Source organism: Bactrocera neohumeralis, unplaced genomic scaffold (assembly GCF_024586455.1).
Source record: "Bactrocera neohumeralis isolate Rockhampton unplaced genomic scaffold, APGP_CSIRO_Bneo_wtdbg2-racon-allhic-juicebox.fasta_v2 cluster10, whole genome shotgun sequence".
NCBI lineage: Eukaryota > Metazoa > Arthropoda > Insecta > Diptera > Tephritidae > Bactrocera > Bactrocera neohumeralis.
The window spans coordinates 26,390,499-26,413,911 of NW_026089623.1; the positions used below are offsets into that span (position 1 = coordinate 26,390,499).

Genomic DNA, 23,413 nt, shown 5'->3' on the forward strand with positions numbered 1-23,413 from the left:
TGTCCAGCAAAAACCATGTGTCCGTACTATCTCTGGACTTTCACAGAGCTTTCGACAAAATTGGAGCCCATATTATTATTCGACAACTAAGAAAATGGAAAATAGGCCAGAATATGATACGTTTTATTACTAACTTTCTCACAAACAGAAAACTCAAAGTCAACGTAAATGGTTTTCTTTCTTCAACACTCCCGCTTTCTAATGGTACGCCGCAAGGCTCACCTCTTTCAGCCCTCCTTTTTATCATTGCTTTCGATGATATTAGTAGGATGATAAAAAATTACAAAGGAGTTGAGCACCAGATCTATGCTGACGATGTCTTAATCTACACAAAAGTCTCTGACGTAAATTTAGCTCAATCCTTATTTACTAATATACTCGCCAGAATTGAGACTTGGTCACTGGAGTCTGGTGCTTCACTTTCCTTAGACAAAACACGTATCCTTCAAGTATGTAGGAAGCAAAAATGCAACGGTATTTCACTAACCCACAACCAAACTAACATCGAATGTAAAACACAGCTAAAAATACTAGGATTAATTTTTGACTCTAATTATAATTTTAATGCTCACTGTAAATATGTCAGAAACTCGTTAATGTTACGATTAAATATTGTTAAATATCTCTCGTCTAAGCATTCATTTATTCATCCGAACACACTAGTCAATGTTGTCAGAGCTTTGCTAACTTCAAGAATAGATTATGGGCTCCCCATCTATGGCAATTGCTCCAAAAGCAGTATCAACCTTTTAAATGCACCTTACCATTGCGCAATACGGCGAAGTCTCCGGGCCTTTCCAACCTCGCCAATAAAAACGATAATGGCTGAATCTGGTTTACCAACTATTCAAAATAAAATTATAGATTCTTCGCTTCAAATTCTTGCGAAAACGGCTGAGAACACCAACCCATTACTTAATACAACTATCACGCATGCCACGAAAAAAAGAAAAATTCCAAGAATACAATCGGCTATTTCGAGATGCTAAAGTTTCGCTGCAGAAAATAATATTTCACGTAACGCAACACGCAAATTCACCACTCGACATCCTCCCTGTCTGATCAATGATAAAATACTACAGAATAAGCTTATGTTTTTGTCCAAGCAAAACACACCAAACGAAGTCTTTCAACAAACCTTTGCTGAACTGGAATCTAATTACACAAATAATGGCTGGAAGTTATTGTTTACGGATGGCTCCAAGTCCACCGATTCCACTTCGTTAGCAGTTGTCACTGCCACAGGAGAAATTATTTGCAATTGGCTTCTTCCCTCAACGCCCTCTGTATTTACTGCTGAAGGATCTGCTATCCTTCATGCAGTTAATTACGCAAAAAAGACTAAAGGAAAGTTCCTCATCTGTACAGACAGCAAATCGTGTATGTCTGCAATAACGTCTCCTTCCAATCGCAATCCCATAATAGAAGTTATCAGAGACGCGGTCATTGGTACCCCACAGAAAATCCAAGTAATGTGGATCCCTGGCCATGCGGGTATTACAGGCAACCACTTTGCAGACCTCGCTGCGAAAAATGTAGCCAGGACTCCTGCCTTAACATACTACGTCTCATCCAAGCAAGACATTCTTAACCTTATTAAGCACAAAAGGCATCAAAAAAACGCAAGCGAATGGAAAACATTTAAACATCACTACGCGGTCATAAACCCAGCCAGAAATCGTATAATCTACTCGTCAGCAGTTCCAACTAGCGCAATGAAGACATATACTCGATTAAGGATCGGACACACTATCATAACACACGCCCACTTACTATCGGGTAAAAGCCCATCCATTTGCCCCCTTTGCGAGGACACCGCTACTATCAAACACTTACTCACACTCTGTCCGATGCTTCACCCAACAGCCCACAACTCTGGCAACATTGATCTCATAAAACTACTAAGTGAACCTTCAGAAAAAAACGTGATGATTGTATATAGATTTTTAAAAACCAACGATTTGTTAAAATATATTTAAGCAAATTACATCTTTACTAACCCTTAGCAATTAGAATTTTTCACCTAGTTATAATTACAAGACAGCTGAAGGCCTCGTAGCCAGTGCTGCGTTTATGTATTTATATAATAAAACTCTTTTTGTTATATGAATTATTATAAATAAATAAATAAATAAAATTTTACACAAACATGGAAAAGTAGCAGACTATCATGATAGTCAAACCGGGAAAAGACGCAACGATGTCGTCATCATATCGTCCAATTAGCTTGTTGCCCGTTCTCTGCAAGCTATTTGAAAAAGAATTAATATCCAAAATATCTCCGCTAATCTACGAATACGAAACTATTCCAAGTTATAACATAGGTTTTCGTGAAAAACATGGTACTGTTGAAAAAGTTCATCGCATCGCCAATGAGAACAGGAGGGAGTTGAAAGAGTACTGCTCAGTGATATTTCTCGACGTAGCCCAAGCATTTGATAAAGTATGGCAAGAAGAGCTCATGCACAAAATTAAAATGACTTTGCCAAAAAAAAGTTGTTCACATCATATTTTACTAACAAGCGATTTACAGTTAAATTTAAGGAATTGTTCTCATCCAGTTATGGCTGGAGTTCCTCAAGGTATTATTTACCGCAGATATTCCAACGAATGCAAAAGTACTAACCTAAACATTGACAGACGACATCGCTATTTTATGTTGAAGCACATCACCAGTAAAAACGACAAAGACCATAGAATATCAACTAAAACTAGTTGGAAGTTGGCTGTCAAACTGGCGCATAAAAGTGAATGAACAAAAGTGTAAGCGCGTCTCATTAACTGTAAAGACTGAAACATGTAAAGACGGTTTCTGCAAAAATACAGCATCTCAAACTTCAAACCGCCAGCCTAAATTAGTTATTGGGACCCATGCTTGGACCATAAAATTTTTTTATAATTCAGTCAGAAAGCTGTATGGTAAACACTTACGAGGTTCTGCCTGCACAACTAGTATCCATAAAATACAATGATTCCAATCAAAAACGCTACGAGACCTAACAGATGCACCATAGCATATGCGACTCGAGAATACATGGAGATCTTGAAATACCAACGCTAAACACAGAACCTGAACAGATACCTATCAAAAATACCTCTCGAAACTGCAAAATTATCCTAACCCCTTGCGAAAATCGTATCCTGCCAATCTGCCAATGTTTTGATGAACAACGCTCTAACGTAGGCTTAAATTATGTAAGCAAATTCAATAAGTAATTTTTAGTTGAAAAAATATACATACATATGTATAGTATACTATACTATGTTGGTTGGTTTCATTGCAGGGTTATGTGTGTATAGCATGTGTATATTGCACAATAAAAATTAATAAGAAAATATTTTTAAAAAATGTAGCTTTCTAAGCATCTTTTAGACCCACTCTCTACGCCATTGACGTTCGCCTCTGGTTTTATTGTGTTCATCTAATCATACACAAAATGCAGCAAAAAATTTTGTGTGTAAACGTACTTATGTATATTTAAAAGTTCGTACCTATGCGTTATTATTAGGAATGTCCGAGTATGTGCATATATAAATACACAACGTGCACGTATGTACATATATACATATACATATGTATATTTCGAATTGGTTTCTCTTGCTACAGGTTGTGCATACTAGCTGAGCTAGTTCTGAATGCGAATGTGAGTTTGCGAACAAACACTTCTTATACATATTTGGGACTCATACTGTCAAATAAAATTTTTGATTACGTACACAAAAATGTTGCCACGGAAATAAAAAAAATATCTTTAGATCATGCGTTTTCGTTGTATTTCTTATAATCAAGTTGTCTTCAGAAACGAAAGATCTGTAGTGGGAAAAGCTATAAATATCCGTATTTTCTAGTTTATACATACATACATACATATACGCATATGTATATACGTACAAAAGTATATTTTAATGAACTTCAAATCAATATTGGCATTCGTCCTTCAGAACAATTTAAGCGATTTTTCAATGCTGCTACTTATTTGCAAACACATAAAATGAATGTCCCTGCAAACCTAACCCCTCTCTTACGTTCACTTTTTATATACTACCGCATGTGGCAGATATGCATCAATATTAATGCTGAAATGGTCGACATAAGCCAGTGCAACATTTCTTATTGATCTTACAACATATTCGCTAATTTTACATTTTGTTGCTATCTCAACAGTCAGATCAAACAGTCAGCGTGGTTTCAGGTACAATGGCATAAGTGGCATAGGTTTTTTTATGTACAAGTATGTACATACATACGAATGTAAATGAGGTTAGCGGACGCTCAGCTCGATTAATTAATTGCAAACGAAATGATCTATAGTGGCATCGATCATTTAATGTGATGTCCCGTTTGTTAATGTTGATGACTGTTTTAATCTTTCCGGATTTCTATGAATCTATAAACAAATTGTTTGCAAGTACATTAAATTAGACAAAAATGCTTTAAATATGTGCATTGATAATATATTGATAATATACAATATTTTTATACTATGTACAAAAATGTTTATTATACAAATTTTTATATTTTGGAATGAGAAGCCAATTTTTTCTGCTCATCCGTGTTTACTACTCTTCCGAAGACAGCAAATAACAGGCCGACTATGTGTGCATACAAGAGAACTTTTTTCCAAAAATATGTACCTAACAACTACATATGTACATTCATGTAAGGGTATATGTATGTAGTAGTGTGTACATGTTTTTCTTGCTGTGTTCTTACTTTTTCATTATTCATGGACATTCTCTAGTTTTGTCAAACTATTGTTTGTTTTTTCTCCATTTCTTGCGTTTTCAAAAGCCATGCGCCAAAGACTTAGAAATAACAAAAAATTAAAATAAATAAATGTGCTGATCACAAAAATTTGGTAGAATATTCTAGAAGAAGTGCAAACATTATAACTTGATGTACATAAGTACATATACGAGCACTGTATGAGTTATAGGAAAATTCATACACTTTATATGTATTTATATAAAACTATGTTTGTATATTTACTTCAACCACATATGCAAGTTAATCAGTAACTATTCTTTATTTAATTAATTGGTATTTACATTTTTACATCATCAATAATATTAGAAAATCTAATATCTACATCTTCACAAATTAAAACCAGTTAGGTAAGCCTAAGTTCAGGTATGTAACCGAACATTTTACAAGGATCAAAGCCAGGGAAATAAGGGTGCTAAACAAAAGTTCCACGATGGAACTCGAAATCATTAATTAGCTATATAGGGTTTAAACCAAACATCTTCACCCAATCCATTCATATTCAGCGCTAAATCATATTATGTCTTAGAAAATTTTTTTTTGGTTTTAGTATAATATCATACATTTTGACCAAAATAAATGGATAAAATCAGCTAGAAAAACGATCTGATTTTAAGGCCATAAAGTGCGCTATAACCAATGCTAAATGTATACTTATAGTAATTTTCTTAAAATACATATTATATATTCACTGATATATAGAATAGAAAACGTTTATTATAAAGACACGTCTTCAGTGTTTTAGACATGCGTACGCCACGAGGTCCTAACATCGACTCGGACCTCCATCTTGTTGCAGCCAAGCTACGCACCCGCGTCTGTGCAGCAAAAAACGCATGTCAATAAACACAAGGATGATTCGACATTGAGAAGCTGTAATCACAACAGACAAAAGAGCGACTTTCTATTCGACTTGCAATTCTGCCCTCTGAGAGCACTCGTCAGCAACTAACTCCTTACGTACAGTTGCAACCGAAACCATTGGTTTTCGGAAAACGCAAAAAAAAGCTGGTACGATGAGGAGCGCCGTGTTGCAGTGGAGAGAAATCAGAGCAACACATGCGGGATGGGATTGATACCGAGAGTTGAAGAGGGAAGCGAAACGAATTTTCAGAAAGAAGAGAGAGACCGAAACGAGTGAGTACGAAGAGCTTGGCAAGCTGGCCGACAAGGGTAATGCTTGAAAATTAGTGACTGATGCCCAGAGCATACTAAATATATGGAGGAAACACTTCTCCAGTTTGCTGAATGGCAGTGAAAGCATAACACTAGGAGATGGTGAACCCGATTCCCCAATCGATGACAATGGAGCAGACGTTCCATTAACCGATTGGAATTTAAGTATACTCTGCCCAATCACCTACTGGTTATAGAGGCCCCACAATATGTGCGAACTAACGTGGGATAAGTCTCCTCCGTCGACAAACTGATTAGACCTTAGCTGTGTGGCTAAGGCCTGGCAAATCAACAACTGACCAGATATTCACCGTGCGTCAAAACTTGGAAAATACCCATGAAAGGAGGATCAACACACACCACCTCTTCGTCGATTTCAAAACTGCTTTTGACAGCACGAGAAGGAGCTGCCTTTATGCTGCTATTTCTGAATTTGGTATCCCTGTAAAATTACTACGGCTGTGTAAACTGACGTTGAGCAATACCAAAAGCTTCGTCAAGATCGTGAAGGACCTCTATAAATCAGTTTTAAGACATGGCGACTCCCAATCGTCCGACTTTTTTAATCTACTGCTGCAGAAAATAATTCGAGCTGAATAGAGAGGTACGCCGATGACATCGATACACTGGCCTCAACATCCGCGCCGTTACTTTTTCTTTCTCTAGACTGGATCTGGTAGTGAACGAGGAAAAAACGAAATATTTCCTGTGATCAACCAAACAACTGTTGACAGTCATAACTTTAAAGTCGTAGATAATTTCGTCTATCTAGGAACCATTATCAACGCCAACACTAATGTCAGACTCCAAATCATAACTATTGCCAACAGGTGCTACTTCGGACTGATTAGGCAATTGCGAAGTAAAGTCCTCTCTCGAAGAACAAAGACCAAATTATACAAGTTACTCATTATGCCCGTCCGGACATATGGTTCACAGGCATGAACGACGACAACATCAGAGTAGTCGGCTTTACGAGTTTACGAGGGGAAGGTTCTACGGAAGATTTATGGTCCTTTGCGCATTGGCAACTATGAATACCGCAGTCGATGGAACGATAAGCTGTATGAGAAATACGACGACATTGACATAGTTAAGCGAATTAAGAGACAGCGGCTACGCTGCCTAGGTCATGTCGTCCGAATGGACGAAAACACTCCGGCTCTGAAAGTATTCGACGCAGTACCCGGGGGAAGTAGAGGAAGAGGAAGACCTCTGATCCATTGGAAAGACCAGATGGAGAAGGACCTGGCTTCGCTTGGAATCTCCAATTGGCGCCACGTAGCGAAAAGAAGAAACGACTGGGGCGCTGTTTTTAACTCGGCTATAATCGCGTAAGCGGTGTCTACGCCAATAAAGAAGAAGATATACATATCTTTATACCTAAAATTATTATACTCTCTGGTGCAATAATACTTCGAGCGCCTGGTCAGTTGTCTCCCAGCATCTGGAGTAAGGAAAAACATTTTCGCGCGACGTGTTGCTGTGAGTGGTTCAAGCCGAAAATGCAGTGTTTGTAAGTGCAGAGGTTCGCGATTATGTTCAGTGTGAAACTCGGTTAATCTGAGACAGAGACGCAGATGTGATCAAGCAGGCTTATCTAGATGTTGCTTTAGCAAGAAGTGGTGTGACAATCTTCCGAGTGGCACACGGCAGTTTCTCCTCGCTCAAAAAAAGGAGCGAATGTACAAATCCAAAGAGAAAACGATGCTGAATGTCTTTTTGGACATCAAAAGCATCGTTTATCATGAATTTGTTCCTCCACGACAAACCGTCAACGCCAAGTTTTGCGTGGAAGAATTTAAGAGACTCAAACGAAGAGTCAATTGGGTTCGAGAAGACATTGCAGCCGATTGGAAGTTGCACCACGGCAACTCCTCGGCTCACATCGCCTTTCTCGTGAACAGGTACCTAACCAAGGGCGGCAGCCCAACGCTTCCACAGCCGCCCTACCGGGGGGGCTGGACTTTCTTGTTTCCTTGCTTGAAAAGGCCGATGAAAGGCAAGCATTTTGAGACAACAAAGGGAATCCAGACAAAATTCACCTCGGCTCTCAAGGCTATTCCGGAGAATGCCCTCCGTGACACCTTCAATGCTTGGGAATTGCGCTGGCAGCGCTGCATCGACGCAGAAAAAGCCTAGTTTGAAAGATTTTAAAAAATTTTAACGATTCTCTGTAAACTCATCAAATTACCAAACACTGAATGGATAGAAAGAACTTCGCTGGTCATTTGTTTCAGAATTTTCCACTCTCTAGATTGTGAATACATATGTTATTTTAAAATAATGTAGTGGTTTGACTTGTGCAAATTCAGTGTCATATCTTTTAAATGTTATTATTTAAAAAATTTACTTAACCCTCATCGAGACCCTCGGGTCTCGCCAGGCATATTTTGTTTTTAAATGTTATTTAAATATATTTAGAGTGTAGCAAACGACTTGCGCTTCCAGGTAGCTTCCTAGAATTTTATTGTCTAAAGAATTCAGAAAAAAAATTCAAGGATATCGTATCGAAAAGGACGAAAAAAGGATATTATAATATTACACCTTAGTGCACCAATGGTGATTGGCTTTTGTATGAAAATATATGAACTTTGGTATGTTTCTATCACTTCACATGGTTGATTTATCTGTTTTCATGTTCGTTACATGTCCAAATTAGTTTGTATGTTTATCTATGTCAAATACTTTAGCCGCTAGAGCGTTTTAAAAGGTTAAGAAAAAATGTAGTTTTTCTCAAAATGTTACATATTTTATCAACGCTATTGCCACGCCAAGCGTGAACAAGGCAATCAATTTGATTTCAACCAAATCGAGAGGTAAGAAATTTCAAAAATGTATCTATATTGTACATATATGAGCGTAAATACAACACGTATTTCCATACAAATGTATGTAAACTAGCCTAGGCCTAGCCAAGCACCATTGGTCTCGACTAAGTGTATCAGACCGTTGGTCTCGACCAGGGTTAAAGTTAACTAAATTTTAACCTAATAAATTGGCTTGTGATCAAGTTCAAATTTTCAAACCTTTCCATTTTAATGCCATCAGCCTCATTATTCTTGTTTTCAATAGTTTTTCTAAGAAAATCTTTTCGTTGCAATTAAATTTTGTAAGAATAAATCTATCATAGCTCTCTTCTACATATGTACGTTACATGCACATACATACATACATATGTGAGTAGAACGATTGCCAGGGGTTGGCATAACTTAATACTAAAAAAGGAACTCAATATTCATTATTCGACGAAATCTTGATTGAATTACAATCAAATTTGGTGTTTTATCAAGTTATATCAATCTAAGTCAAAGTCAATTAGTTTAATACCTATATTTTACTTCCCGTAAGTGAATATTTAATTCTTACCCAGAATATCGAAATTAATAATATTGACCAACTACGGTATAAGGCCAACCGGAAGCTGGAAAATCTTTTAATAAGTAGGTGCATGGGATATATTGACTCATTTTCATCAATTCTGTGTATTACTACATACATACATATTATTAATACAAGGTGCGTTTCAAAGTAAACAGGACTTAAAAAAACAGAACAAATGGTTTTTTCGAAAAACTGCGATAAATCGATGTTTTGGAGATGTTAAATTCTGACTGACTTTTGATGAATTCACACACAGTTTCGATGGAATTTTCGGTGATCACGGATTTTGATTGGCCTACATGTTGATCGTCATTTATGTGCTCACAACCACTTCGAAAACGTCTAAATCACTCGTGCACTCTGCTACGGAATAGGCAATCATTGCTATAAACTCGTGTCATCAATTGAAAAGTTTCGGTAAAAGTTTTACCAATTTTAATCCAAAATTTAATGTTGGCTCTTTGTTCGAAGCTCATTTTCGCACCTATAACACAAACATACAGACACTTAAACCGCAATAAATTCACTTCCTATCGATGAAATGCAGATGCTAACGCACAGTCGACATGGGGACGCTAGATGCAAAAAATCCTGTTTACTTTGGAAAACACCTTGTAGAAACAGATGCTCTCTGAGTTTCATTGAAGTGCCTCACATGCCATCAACAATATCTAAGAAGTAAAGTGGACCGGATGTTGCAAAATCCTGATGTTACTTATATGGGCGCTATAGCAAGTTTTCACTCGATTTTATTCAATTTTGGTACATATGTATATGCTTCGTTAAGGAAAACAATAAATTTAGATTATTAGCCCGATTCAACCGATTTTTGTCATGTAAAGAACATGTGAAAACCTCATCGACATAGGTAAGGCTCGGAAAATCTATAAAATGATGTGGCGAGTTATAGAAGGTTTCAAACCGAAACATACTCATTTAGAAACCTAGAGGGTAATCTGGTCAGCGATGCCCAGAGCGTACACGCTTACCAAACGATGGGAGGCGATGCACCTAGCTATTCAAATAATAAATTAATTGCACCATTAAAAGGAGCGTCTTCTATGTCGCTATGCCTGATTTGATTTGATATCCCTGTAAAACTTATATGGCTATATAAACTGACCTTGGACAATACCAGAAGCGTTGTTAGAATTTGGAAAGATAGTGATGGTTATTTCTGTGAAACGAAAATTAGTTGGTGAAATTTTATTTTGAATGAAAAAACGAAAATTCCTATGTAAAATGTATGGGAACCTAAAAAAAAATAGCGACCCCTTGGAGTTAAGCTACAGCGCCTGGCTTGAGGGAGGATTTTTTGTTTGTCAATCACTAACATTTGAGAGGGTAAGAGTTGAAAAATTTGAAGCACCCTAATACTTATATAGATAAACTACATGATACCTTATGACAAAAAAATAGCGATAATTTAAGCCAATATATTTTGTAAAAAGGTTTCTTTCAATTATTTAGTAAAACAAGGTGTATGTGTAGATAATGAGTCGAAATCCGATAAAGAGAGCAGTAAATACATTTTAAAATCTTAAAATGTGCAATAGGCATTAACATTTGTTTTTACTCGAACTTTCACATCTTCATATGTTTAAGATCTTAATTGATTTCTGTACATACATATAAGTATAAGTAGTCTATCAATGAGTAATTTGGCTATTGACATGATATCGATAAGTTAAATTATTAAACGTCATTTATATAACAAATATTATTAAATTATAGCCTTGACAGACGGCAGCGTTTATCCGGATTAACTGCGCATTTAATCTCATCCAAATTTGTAGGTGACAGACGGCAGCCATGTTACAAAACCATTTTTTATTGCAAAAACATATCAATAGGTTATTTTTAAAACCGCGTCATAATTGGCGTGTTTTATTTGACCAGCAAATTAAGCTATTAGCTTATTTTGTATGGAAGACTTATAGCGGGATTCTGTAACCAGTCTCTAGTGTTTGAGACATTTTGAGGTAAAATATCAATTTGTGACTAGTTACTATTCACTAAATAGTCTCTAGCGTTAGTCTCAATATATTGCCTCAAATTTGAGACCTGGTAGTTAGCAGGTCACAAAACCAAAAAGAACTCTTGTCTGCCATTTTGAATATACTGAATAGAGATCATCATAGATATTAATCGATTGCCGTTTTTTTATATTTTGTAAGCAACTCAAACACGAAAAGGTTAAAAATAAATCAATTTTACATAAATTTCGTAAATATTATGAAACAAAGTCAACATATATTTTTATTTTTATTGATAAATATGTTTTTTTACTATGTTATAGAAAAATTAATATTTGTTATCGACATATTTATTTTCATTCAAGTTTAAAAACATCTCTGAATAATGAAATGTAATAGATTTTGTGACTGTCACTTACAGAATAGCAAAATCGTCTCAAGTCTCAAAAATTGTCTCTAACTCAAAATCTCAAATTTAGAGACTTGAGACTGTATCACAGTACAGAATCGCACGGTTAGCCAACATAAGTAATTATTTTGGCTTGTCATATGCTATCATAGCTTGTATATTGATCTAGAGGCATTGCCAGTTCATCGCTTTTTTTCATTCACAATAGCTAGGTTTTTTCCTAAAAAAAGTAGTTGGCAATAGCGAGAAACCCTCATTTTGACAGATGAAAATGTAAACAAACCAAAATTACAGATTTTTTGGATCAGTATTGAGTTAAAATTTAGACAAATATGAACACTTGTTTTCAGTTTTTTAGACCTCAAGTAGTTTTAGACCTCAAATAAATAAAATAAATATACAGTGATGAACGAAAGTATTGGCACAGCAAGATACATTGACCTTGGCACTGTTTTTTACCACTTATAAAATAAGTTTTGTATACCAAATATAAATGCTTAGTTAGGACGAGTAATTATCAATTATATTTCCTTTAATTCATTTAATTATCTTTTGTATTTATTTAACAGTAGTTAAAAAAAGAAAAAAAGCGCTAATTTTAGCGAAACAAAAGTATTGGCACACCCTATAAAATCAGGAAACTTAGTTTGATTTTTATTAATTATGGCAACTCTTTTTTAAAGTACCGTTAATTATACGTAAGCAAATGTGTTGCTGTAAAGAATCAAACTTCAAAACTCAGTGTGCGTTTATTTTATAGTTAAATTTGCTTCAATTTTATTAAAATGGGCAGCAAAAAATGTGAAACCAACGAATCTCAACGGAAAATAATATTATATTTGCATAATCAGGGTAAATCGTACGCTGAGATTGGTGAAATGATGGACAGAAGCCGATATACCATACGGAGTGTTATTCAACGTTTTAGAGGTACTGCATCTTTACAAAGCGAAAAACGAACAGGCAGGCCCAAGGCTTTAAGTGATCGCGAGCGTGGTCAAATAGTCAGGAAGGTAAAAAAGAACAACAGAATATCATCCACACAAATCGCTGCGGAAGTTAAAGAAGAGATGGGAAAAGATATTCATCCAATAACGGTCCGGAGGACACTGCGTGAAGCTAATTACAGTTCTCACGTAGCTAGACGTAAACCTCTCATTTCAAAAGTGAACCAAACGAAGCGTTTAGCTTATGCGAAGGAATACATAAGCAAGCCAAGGGACTTCTGGGACAGTGTACTCTTCTCAGATGAGAGTAAGTTCAATATATTTCAATCTGATGGTCGCCAAACTGTGTGGAGAAAGCCTAACACCGAATTGCAAAAAAAAAACCTTGCTGCTACTGTAAAACATGGCGGTGGAGGGGTAATTGTCTGGGGTTGTATGTCCGCTGCAGGTGTCGGTGAGCTGGAATTCATAGACGGCATTATGGACAAGAAATATTATATGGAAATTCTGAAGAGAAATTTCAAAATAAGTGCCGAAAAATTGAAATTGCCAGAGTCATTTACATTTCAACACGATAATGACCCGAAGCATACGGCTTATGATGTACGCATGTGGCTGGTGCATCACATAAAACAAACATTACCGCATCCCCCTCAATCGCCGGATCTTAACCCAATAGAACATTTGTGGGATGAACTAGATAGGCGCGTTAAGAAGCGAGCAATATCAACAAAAGCTGAGTTGAAGGTGGCACTAATGGAGGAATGGCGGAATATTGGCGCAGAAACGACACAAAAATTGGTTTCATCAATGCCAAACCGGCTGGAAGCAGTCATCAAGCAAAAGGGCATGGCCACAAAATATTAATTTTATGTATAGTTTACTACTTTGTTATTGTTTTTTTTGGATTTTTATGGAGTGTGCCAATGCTTTTGTTTCGCTAAAACTTTTTTTTTTGTTATAACTACTGTTAAATAAATATAAGAGATAATTAAATGAATTAAAGGAAATATAATTGATAATTACTCGTCCTAACTAAGCATTTTTATTTGGTATACAAAACTTATTTTATAAGTGGTAAAAAACAGTGCCAAAGTCAAGGTATCTTGCTGTGCCAATACTTTTGTTCATCACTGTATTTGTGTAGTATATAAATATTCCGTTTCCAAATTTGAAATTTCAAACTAAATTGTATATCAGCTGATTGTGAATATATGAAATAAGCTAAGTGCGTTTTATTTGTCAATGATTTAGCTATTAGCTTGTGATGGTCAAATAAAACACATCATAACATAAAACTTTTTGTTTTATTATTGAAAATTTGAAAAATACCTGCCAGTGTTGTTTGTTTTTCATTCACAATAGATTGAAATTCTCATCATACATTAGGTATTGATACATAGACGCAACAATCCCTGTCCTTTATACTAAGTGCCCAAATAAGAACGTTGAAGCGTATGTACAATTGTACAAAAATTGATAGAAAACAGTCAATTTCTATATCAATATTCATTGTAAATTAACTGTTCCCTCGGGAGAAAATGGCTGAACCAAATTGAATGATTTTTATTGAGTCATTTTCAGGGTCAATTTCCAGTCATTTTATTATAAATTTCGATTGTTTTTTCCAGTCATTTCTCAATGAATTTCTAGTCAATTTTCAGTCAATATTTAGTCAATTTACAGTCATTTTACAGTCATTTTATTATAAATTTCGATTGTTTTTTCCAGTCAGTTTTCAGTCATCTTATTAATCAATATTCAATTTTTGGTTTATTTTTAAATTAACATTTATTTATATTTTAAATTAATTCATTAACATGTTTTTCCTTACAGCTCAATACAATTATTTATTTTCAGACAAAGGTAGACGGCGTTTTTTTACTCTTTCGTTTGCATAAACGAAATGTTTTTGTAGCGTTGATCTAACGGCTTTTTCGTCCACTTGAAACATTTCATGGCAAATATCTAAAGAAAGAGGAAAGAAATGTAGTTATTGTTAAAAGAATTAATACGATATAAAATAATATTACTTTTTATTATTGTTGTAACTAAACATTTTTCCGCGCTTGGCTTATCTGCCGTGCCCCTCCACGAAAAAGACATTGCCAACTCGTCTGAAAAAATACGCCTGATTGCTGCTCTTAGAAAAGGGGTTGACGCTTCACCACCAGTCTTCTTAATATATAGTTTCTTTCGCTTGACCATTTCAGCCGGTGTTTGTAAAACTGTCCTAGCATCTTTGGGAACTTTTATGGTGCATTTGTTTAGCACACACAGTAAAGCATTAAATGCCACAAAACTTATTCCGAAGTCTGACGCCCATTTGCTAAGCTCTGAACGCAGATCATAGGTTACATCTTTTCATCATTTTTATCACTTGTAACACTATCACTATCACTGTCCAAGAAATCCTGAAATCTACTTTCCCCTCTAGCTTCGTTGACAATATCAATATTATTTACCACTGGAACACCTTGGTCTTGAAATTGAACTTCAACACTTGAATCACTATGCAACAACTTTGAATTTATAATTTTTTTAGCTTCCTTTCTAGCTTTTCTTTTTATTTGAGTGGCTGACATTATAAAATAATTAATTTTTATTTCTTTAATTGGCAAATTCAAAAATAATGTATTATTAAGCTATTTTAATTAATTACTTTAAAATTATGTTTTATTTTATTTACTTATTTCACGCACTAGAGAGATGTTGCTTTGGAGATGACCTATATGGAAGTGAGAAATGCATGCATTATTTTGTCAAAAAAAAAATATTTTGATGTTATTAACTGTATACTCATAACGGGATCACGAAACAACACAATTGATATTTAATCAACTTGTTGAGCGTTTTCTGATACTTGTACATTTTGTTATTGTAAACGGCAAATTTATCAAAAAACAATCAGCAAGAACAATAAATAATGATACGTAAATCACCATACAATCAACTCAATGCTATCTGGGGAAAATGTCTATTAGTATATGTATGTATAAAAATACATATCACACATACATATCTATTTGTATGCTATGCATTTACTATTTTAGTTGGCTCGGCGTTTGTGGGATATGCACGAAAATATAGTAACGGGATTTTTTTGCAAATACATTGGACTGCGTCCAAATTGATAGTATATAAATAAACAATTGCCACGAAGATATACGAGTACATCTCTAAATATACAGGCTATGCAAATTAGGGTGGCCCTTAGTTGTTTGCAGAAAAATACTAAAATATTGAATTATAGTATAAATTTTTAAACTTTTTTTTAAAAAAACGCATAAAATTTGCAAAAAATCTCATCGGTTCTTTATTTGAAACGTTAGATTGGTTCATGACATTTACTTTTTGAAGATAATTTCATTTAAATGTTGACCGCGGCTGCGTCTTAGGTGGTCCATTCGAAAGTCCAATTTTGGGCAACTTTTTCGAGCATTTCGGCCGGAATAGCCCGAATTTCTTCGGAAATGTTGTCTTCCAAAGCTGGAATAGTTGCTGGCTTATTTCTGTAGACTTTAGACTTGACGTAGCCCCACAAAAATAGTCTAAAGGCGTTAAATCGCATGATCTTGGTGGCCAACTTACGGGTCCATTTCTTGAGATGAATTGTTCTCCGAAGTTTTCCTCAAAATGGCCATAGAATCGCGAGCTGTGTGGCATGTAGCGCCATCTTGTTGAAACCACATGAGTCAACATTTAAATGAAATTATCTTCAAAAAGTAAATGTCATGAACCAATCTAACGTTTCAAATAAAGAACCGATGAGATTTTGCAAATTTTATGCGTTTTTTTTTTAAAAAAAGTTATCAAGCTCTTAAAAAATCACCCGATATAACGGTACGGTACAAATAAGTATATATGTACATAAATATGTACTTCGTTCTATTGTGAATATTTTTATTATTATTGAAGAGAGATTTGTGTACTAAATTATAATGTTGCGTATAATATATTTATATAAATGTAACTGTTAGTTTTTCTATAATCAGTGATGACTTGTAACAAATATTGTTTTTCTTCTTTATTATTTGTTAAGAATCTATTATATTCTTCAATAAGTTTTACGCCACATTCTGCAGTATCGTTTCCTACTACATTCATAACAGTATCCTATCCGTTTTTAAAATTTTCCACATCATCCCAATATAGAGGATACACATTCAGAAGTTGAGAGGAAATATGTACCTACCAATTAATGAAAAATAAAATCTTTTCATAGTTACATAGAAAATGTGGAGTTCTTTTTCTATAAATCACTTGATTTCACCAAGCCTTACGTGTAACCGTTTCCACATCTTTGTCGCAGTAGTCAAAGATGTTAATTTTTCAACAATCTTCTTTTTCACAGTAATAGAAACTGCATTCATCAGAGAGGTACCATAGGTGGTTAAAAATCTTATTTATTGTAATGTCAGAATTTTTTTGATTTATGGTTCTGTGTTCTCTACCTTCCTTAATAAACGTTAAATCGTAATGACATGCTTTAGATGGATGGTTTAAGCCACAATATACATACGTAGTACGGACGTCTAAAAGTTAAATAAAGTGGAAATTAAAATTTTTTCAATATTTCAATCGCCGTCAGCCTCCTCTAAGTTTTACATAATTGATTGGAATGAAATTTTATATATATTAAGGGGGTAGTAAGGTTAATTCGTGCGAAAAAAGCATATTTTCAATATTTTTTTTTTAAGATACAATCAATATTTATTTAATTGTATAATTATAGCATAATTATATGATATTTAAAGAATATTCTGTCAAAGTTTCATAGAAAAATTTTAAAAAATGAGCCGGTGACAGAGAAACTTCGCAGACCTTCCAAAAAAAATTGATTCGCGGTGAACCGCATAACTCATGACTGGATCATTTGAAATTAAAAAATTAAATTGATTTGATTAGTTGATAAGTTTCCTCAGGTAACGCTGTCGAGTTTTTTTTTAATGATTTTTCAATTTTTTACAACTCTCGGAACTAAAAATACTGATTTTTCAGCAAAAAATCAGAAATTTTGTTGTTTAAAAATAAGTTAAAATTAAAAAAAAAAAACTCGACAGCATCTCACAATTTATGTAAAGAAAGACTGTGCGAAATTTCAAAAGGATCGGTTCAGTAGATTTTGAGCTACAGAGTTCACCGGCTTCGAAAAAGTGAAGTGTGAGAAAAACACGTTTAAAGTTTCACAGCCGCTCACCATCAAATCGGAGGGCGGAGACTTACAAGTGTATATCTCCGTCAATTTTGCTTTAATTGCTCTCAAATTTTCACATAATAATCTTAAGATATTATACATTAATATAAAATAAAAACAAATGCAAAAAAACAAAAAAATACCTTACTACCCCCTTAATTTTTAGTCGATTGGAATATTCCTAGGGGGTGAGACCGAGAATCCGAACTCGTTGCAAATTAAGGGCCACCCTAATGTACATACTACAAGTATTTACCTTTGTAAACACTCACACAGTAGGCATAGACCCCGAAAAGATATTTGAAGTAGTTAGCGCATTTTTTTATATTATTAGAAGTTCTTGTTGAATATGCCTGTCTAGTATGTAGCATTCATTGTTGTCCCAACTTAGTGTATGCAAGTCGGAGACTAAGTTTGGGTGTCACCGAACATTAAATAAACAATTTTCAGAGATGCGAAAGAATTTAATATTCGCCATTCAAATAAGTTAGGGGTGGATTGTAATCATATTAGATATCTTATTAACCCATACTAAAGGTCTTAGCCTCTCTTAGTTTCCTTACTTGATTTTGACAACCTAAAATGAGAAGTGTTTAAACTATATACAGTGTGCGACAAAACTAAAGCATGGAATCTACCTTGTCGGTATTTAAATGAATAAAATCATAAATTAAGCAATGATGTTTTATTGATTTGTATCATTAGTTCATGTTGTCTTCTTTTAAAATTAGTAAAAACAAGTAAGGAAGGGCTAAGTTCGGGTGTCACCGAACATTTTATACTCTCGCATGGTAAAGTGATAATCGAGATTTCATTATTCGTCATTTAAATATTTTTCAAATACCGTATTTTTGTAAAGTTTTATTCCGCTATCATCATTGGTTCCTAATGTTTATACTCGTATTATACAGAGAAGGCATCAGATGGAATTCAAAATAGCTTTATATTAGAAGAAGGCGTGGTTGTGAACCGATTTCACCCATATTTCGTACATGTCATCAGGGTGTTAAGAAAACATTATATACCGAATTTCATTGAAATCGGTCTAGTAGTTCCTGAGATATGGTTCTTGGTCCATAAGTGGGCGGTGCCACGCCCATTTTCAATTTTTAAAAAAAGCCTGTATGCAGCTTCCTTCTGCCACTTCTTCCGTAAAATTTAGTGTTTCTGACGTTTTTTATGAGTCGGTTAACGCACTTTTAGTGATTTTCAACATAACCTTTGTATGGGAGGTGGGCGTGGTTATTATCCGATTTCTTCCATTTTTGAACTGTATATGGAAATGCCTTAAAAAAACGGCTCTGTAGAGTTTGGTTGACATAGCTATAGTAGTTTCCGAGATATGTACAAAAAACTTAGTAGGGGGCGGGGCCACGCCCACTTTTCCAAAACAATTGGGTCCAAATATGCCCCTCCCTAATGCGATCCTTTGTGCCAAATCTCACTTTAATATCTTTATTTATGGCTTAGTTATGACACTTTATAGGTTTTCGGTTTCCGCCATTTTGTGGGCGTGGCAGTGGGTCGATTTGGCCCATCTTCGAACGTAACCTTCTTATGGAGCCAAGGAATACGTGTACCTAGTTTCATCATGATATCTCAATTTTTTCTCAAGTTACAGCTTGCACGGACGGACGGACAGACGGACGGAAGTATAAAAACAAAACTAAAGCACGAAATGTTTTTATGATTGAAAAATTTTTGTCTTTCAATATTTGGTTGCCTATGCCTTATTTTTCAACACAGTTGCACATCGGCAAGGCATGCTACCTTTAGTATGAATAAAACATCCTTATTTTTACAATTCTCACGTCTGATTTTTCGATCTGGTGATTGTGCAAGTCACATCAAAACCTCAATTCTGTTATCAACAAACCACTGTTTTACACAAATAGCAGTGTGTTTCTGGTCGTTGTCATGTTGATAACTCCATTTTAAAGCCATTTCTTCTGCAGCATGTGGCAGCATAATATTCTGAAAAATATTTGTATGCTTATATTTGTCCATTATACTCTTTATATGATGAATTGGCCCTATTGCATTCCCTGAAAAACAACCCCACACCAGTACATTGTTTCACCGCGCTTGTTTTATAACGTTGATTTAGGCGTTGTCCCTTCGGTCTGCCTACCAGCTTCAGCCCATCTGAATCTTTGATATTAAACTTTCATTCGCCAGAAAAAAGTACAGTTTGCCATTTGGTAATCGTCCAATATATTATATGTGCATCCTCACAAATTGCACCAGTCTGTTCTTTAAAGAAATATACGGCTTTTTTGCACTCCTGTAGGATGAAAATCCCCCATGGACAGCTAGACATTTTATGGACCTCTGTAATATATTTAACCGTAATTATCTTACAATAGATGTTGCCGATATAAAAGGGTAATTTTTTATCGCCCGAATTACTGCCTTATCCTCTCCTTCGGTTGTTTTCCGCGGCCTTCTACCTCTATGCGCTGTAACCCAAGAGCCTGATTTCCGAAATCGGCTAAATGTTCGGGAAACAATAGAATGATTTATTCCAAACATTTTTGAAATAGTCATAACCGATTCTTGTTTCCTAAAATCTTTAACAAATTTTTTTCTAAAATGAACAGAATAGTTATTTCGAGACATTGATATATCTTTCATTTTAACATACAACCAACCGTATTGAATAACGAACTGCAACTGAATATGCTTTAGTATTTTTCTAATTAGGTAATAACTACACATATCCAACATTTTTGATCATTAAAAACCGTTAGACAAACAATTAATGTGCAATTAATGTGAATTCTTAGTTACGAGCTTTAGTTTTGTCGCACCAGATTTTTGGAGTTCTTCATATATGGAATTTTATTTATTATTTTAATATGTTAATTTGTTTAATTTTTACTAATTTTAAAAGAAGAATACATACATGAACTAATAATACAAATCAATAAAACATCATGTAATGCCTAATTTATGATTTTATTCAGTTAAATACCGGGAAGGTAGATTCCGTGCTTTAGTTTTGTCGCACACTGTATATTGAGTATATAAGGTAAACATTAACCAAAGTCCGAAACCTTTTTATTGTGTATGTTGAGACTAGGGGACTGATTGTGTTAACGTTTGGCATTACTCAAGTATACTTCACAACGTATGTACATATATAAGCTCAATTTTATAAAGATCACTCACATAAGTACGAGTATGTCCGGTGTATTTAACACATTTTCAGCATTAATCTGGTATAGTATATCATTCATTATATAATACATTCATTGCAAATCGAAATTGATATATTACACTATTACCGATTTTTGGGTTAAAATTCATCTGTAGGCACTGACGATCATCGGTATCTGAAGGCTTGAAATGTTATGTTCCATTTTTGACTTAAATACCATAACTTAAAGGCTTAAATGGTATAACTTAAAGGCATTCAGTTGGTAGTGGCCAGAAACGATTCTTTTACATATGGCTCAAGCAGCTCAATAATTTCGGTCTTAGAATAAGTATTCTATGGGTAGCCAACGAACATCCGTTTGAATTGAGGAGCATGCATCAGCTTCTTTGTTGGATATGGTTGGATTTAAGTATGCTCTGCCCAATCCACAACTGATTATGGAGGCCCCACAATATGCGCGAACTACCTTGGGATAAGCCTCCTCAACATCGCATATAAGGTTCTATCAAGTATATTGTGTGAAAGATTAAAGGTCACCGTCAACAAGCAGACCTTAGCAGTGCTGCTTTAGGCCTGACAAATCAACAACTGGCCAAATATATGCCATGCGCCAAGCCAAGACCCGTGAAAAGGGAATCGACACACACCACCTTTTCGTTGCTTTCAAAGCTGCTTTTGACAGCACAAAAAGGAGCTGCTTTTATGCCGCGATGTCTGAATTTGGTATCCCGGCAAAACTAATATAGCTGTGTAAAATGACGTTGAGCAACACCAAAACCTCCGTGAGGATCGGGAAGGACCCCTCCGAGCCGTTCGATACCAAGTAAGGTTTCAGACAGGAGGACTCTGATTCGTGCGTCTTCTTTAACCTAATTTTGGAAAAAATAATTCAAGCTGTAGAACTAAATACCGAGGGTATCATCTTCTATAAGAGTGTACAGCTATTGGCGTCAGCCTCGAATTCAAACGCAGAATAACTCATGCGAACAGGTGCTACTACGGACTGAGTAGGCAATTGAGAAGTAAAGTCCCCTCTGGACGAAGAAAAACTCACTATTCCCGTCCTGCTATATGGTGCAGAGGCATGGACGATAATAACATCTGATGAGTCAACGTTACGAGTTTTCGAGAGAAAGGTTCAGCGGAAGATTTATAGTCCTTTGCGCATTGACCACGGCGAATATCGCATTCGATGAATACGATGACATTGACGTTGTTAAGCGAATTAAAAGACAGCGTCTACGTTGGCTAGGTCATGTCGTCCGAATAGACGAAAACACACCAGCTGTGAAAGTATTCGACGCAGTACACGCCGGTTGAAGCAGAGAAAGACCTCCACTCCGTAGAAAGGACCAGGTGGAGAAGAACCTGACTTCACTTGGAATCTCCTATTGGCGCCACGTTGCAAAAAGAAGAAACGACTGGCGCGCTGTGGTTAAGTCGGCTATAACCGCCTAAGCGGTGTCTGCGCCAGTACCAAAGGCGAGGAATGTCAAAACAATGTTATGTAATTTATGTTTACATAAATTAGTTGAAAGTAGTCCTGCCGTTTTTGAACATGAGATTTCATTGAAAGGCAGGCGGTGACTCTCCCGCTGTCTGACGTATTTATTTAGTAAACTTTTTATTGGTTTTCCACATTATTGTCATATGGAGAAAGCGTGGGATTATCACCCGACTGCTCCCATTTTCACCCTGTCATTGAGGGTTTCGAAAAGATTTATCCAAAGCTAATTTGGTTGATAAAGATTTAGTAGTTTATGAGATACTTACTTTTTGAAAAATTTCAGACCACATACATCCGTTTACTACTGCGATCCTCCGTATCAAATTGCGTATCTTAATGTGAAGCCTGGTTATGTGTTTAATTGATTGGAGTTTTAGAGCAAATATCAAATTTTCTCATAGTGTCAGTATCATGTGTCAAGTTTCATTAAAATATACTAATTTTTACTCGATTTTTCACTGGCACAAAGGACGGACGATAGATGCACCACACGTTTTAAGAGCGGTAGGGGGATGTTAATGGCGTATTGTGGGCGTGGCAGTGGGCCTGATTACGCCCATCTATGAACTTGTAATTACTTGGGAACTTATATACCAATTTACTCAAGTTACAGATTGCGCGGGCGGACAAACCGACTGTCAACCGGATTTCAGCATTTCTCGGCATCCTGATCACTTATATACATATATATATATATATATATATGAACATACTTACATGCTATATATATATATATATATATATATATATGAACATACTTACATGCTATTGATGTATATATATATATAAATGATCAGGATGCCGAGAAATGCTGAAATCCGGTTGACAGTCGGTTTGTCCGTCCGCGCAATCTGTAACTTGAGTAAATTGGTATATAAGTTCCCAAGTAATT

At 35.3% G+C, this 23,413-nt stretch overlaps 1 long non-coding RNA gene across 1 annotated transcript; it reads right to left on the reverse strand.

The window, feature by feature from the left end:
* Positions 1–14,485: 14,485 nt before the first annotated feature.
* Positions 14,486–15,638, reverse strand: LOC126765459 (uncharacterized). Its single transcript, XR_007668423.1, has 3 exons — positions 15,450–15,638; positions 14,691–15,385; positions 14,486–14,625 (listed from the first exon to the last, which is right to left on the reverse strand). It is a non-coding gene; the product is annotated as an uncharacterized LOC126765459 (long non-coding RNA).
* Positions 15,639–23,413: the final 7,775 nt, after the last annotated feature.